Source organism: Rhinoderma darwinii, unplaced genomic scaffold (genome assembly GCF_050947455.1).
Source record: "Rhinoderma darwinii isolate aRhiDar2 unplaced genomic scaffold, aRhiDar2.hap1 Scaffold_4245, whole genome shotgun sequence".
In the NCBI taxonomy this organism is placed as follows: domain Eukaryota; kingdom Metazoa; phylum Chordata; class Amphibia; order Anura; family Rhinodermatidae; genus Rhinoderma; species Rhinoderma darwinii.
Genome location: NW_027463787.1, coordinates 31039 through 33564, shown reverse-complemented (window position 1 = coordinate 33564; position 2526 = coordinate 31039). Strand labels below are relative to the sequence as shown.

At 45.6% G+C, this 2526-nt stretch overlaps 1 long non-coding RNA gene across 1 annotated transcript; it reads right to left on the bottom strand.

The window, feature by feature from the left end:
* Positions 1-450: 450 nt before the first annotated feature.
* Positions 451-1172, bottom strand: LOC142710424 (uncharacterized). The gene is made up of 2 exons (XR_012869474.1): positions 1034-1172; positions 451-791 (listed from the first exon to the last, which is right to left on the bottom strand). It is a non-coding gene; the product is annotated as an uncharacterized LOC142710424 (long non-coding RNA).
* Between the last annotated feature and the right edge of the window lie 1354 nt (positions 1173-2526).

Here is a 2526-nt window from a genome sequence, read left to right as displayed (position 1 = left end):
ACGTAAAAAACAACATAATTTTCTTTGCATTCTTTCCCAAAAAATGTTCTGAAAGCCAAATCAATAAATTATATGTACCCCAAAAATGGTGCCATTAAAAAACACACAACTCATCTCGCAAAAACAAGGTCTGACGCAGCGACAGAGAAATAAGAAGGTTATGGCTCTTGGAATGGGAGGATAAAAAACATGAGTAAAATGGTTTGGTCATTAAGGGGTTAACGTTAGTTGCTGTAAACGTTGATCTCCATCGCGGCCGGTCTGTGGCTGTCACATTAGGGGGTCTCAGTGTCTGCTGGGTGTTCAGTGCGCTGCCCGCTCATGGTGGAGAGATTGGGCCACGACCATGGGATTCCGTATGTTGGTGTCCTATCCCGGTTACTAAGGCCCCATCCCCTTTATTATCCCAACTCAACTCACCCCTTCCAGTAAACACTGCGAGACATTGGGTCGGATACAATTGGCCACGGCAGCCAGTTTATTAACAAACATTATTTTCATCAATAAAAATACACAATGAGAAAGGGGAGTCCTCGGAGATACAAAAGTCTGATGCCAAACTGCCCACCATATATATGTTTGCCCCCAGCCGTATCCCCGCAGGCTCAGGAGCTCCGTTATTACCACTCCCCGGGACACCACCCAGCAGGAGCCCAAAATAAGCCAGACTACTGACCAGTTGTATCATTTGGGAGGGACCATTCCCACGATGAATCCCCCAACACCAAGGACCCCCCGATCCGCCCAGCCACCGTGACTCCATCTTCGACAAACCACCACCAGCCATGCACCTGTGAAAAGAAAGAGCAAAACAGAACCATACTGAGAAAATGCAGCATAAAACAACAGCGGGAGGGCCGGCGGGATAAATCCTGTGCGGACTGCCCGTTAATGGCCCTCAGCAGCCCCTGCTCGTCCCTATATAGCCCCGCCCCTGACCCCGCCACTACTCTCTGTTCTAACTCCTCTACTACTCCTCCTAAGCTACATGTTAACCCCTTACCTTCCTGTCCCCCTGGTCATGCCAGCCTACCCCTATGGCCTGCTGCCTGTGTCCGGCCTTTACTTCCCACCAACTCTACGGGCATCCTGCAGGTCATTACAGCTTAACAAGGGGTGTACAGACGGGTGCACACAGTGCGGGCACAGACCCCTACAGTCCTCATCTGTGAGGAGACGTCTCAGGGAACTAGAGAAAGAGTTGCACAATCCTCTATAAACATGCAGGAACTGATGAACACGGCCCTGAGTACACTGGGAGGGACCGGCTGTCGTCATTGCCTCCAGAGGGAGTGGGACACAGGTCAGCCGTAACACCTGGACTACAACCCCCACAGGGTGCAGTAGTGACAGCTCCGATACCGGCAGGTACCATGGGCCCCAGGCAGGTCACAAAATGTGCCACCCCCCCCCCCCCCCCCCGGACTCTGAGGACCCGGTACCGTATATTTGCAGATTTCAGTTTAGGCGTCTACAGATCTGGAACAGTTTTGAATTCGCTGTAAATGTAGAATGAGCCGTACAAAAGAGAAGAAGCTGAATACTGAGCGAGACCGTAACGAGGGCCGGGGCTTTACACCATTAGTGGTTTCCGGAAGATAACCTTGGCTTGACTTTAACCCATTAAAGTCCAAACAATTTTTTAGTTTTTTTTTCAATTTTAACTCGCCACGTTCCTAGAGCCATACGTTTTTTATTTTTGCGTCAATGGACTGGTGTGTGTGAAGGATTATTTTTTGCGTGAGGAGTTGTAGTTTTTATTGGCACCATCTAAAGTACCATATAATGGGTGAATTGGAAAAACGGAGATTCCTCCATGGTTCTTTGGGTTTAGTGGTCACTGTATATATATATATATATATATATATATACATATACATATATACACACACATACACACACACACACATACATATACACACATACATATACACACACACACATACACTTACCTTATGTTAAGGTAAAAGTGGATTTAACATCTAATTTTACCTTAAGATAAAAATATATACAACCACAGAACCAAGCTCAGTACTAATATACAATACCAGAACCAAGCTCAGTACAAATATAAAGCACCAAAACCAAGCTCAGTACATAAATATACAACCTGAGAACCAAGCTCAGTACATATATACAGCACCAAAACCAAGCTCAGTGCATAAATACAGCACCAGAACCACGCTCAGTGCAGAAATAGAGAACCAGAACCAAGCTCAGTACAAATATACAGCCCGAGAACCAAGCTCAGTACATAAATATACAACCTAAAAAAAACAAGCTCAGTACATATATACAGACCTGGAACCAAGCTCAGTACATATAAACAGCACCAGAACAAAGCTCAGTACATAAATACAACACCAGAACAAAGCTCAGTACATATATACAGCACCAGAAACAAGCTCAGTGCATAAATACAGCACCAGAACAAAGCTCAATACAGGAATACAGCACCAGAACGAAGTTTAGTACATATATATATATCCAGAACCAAGCTCAGTACATATATACAGCCGCAGTACC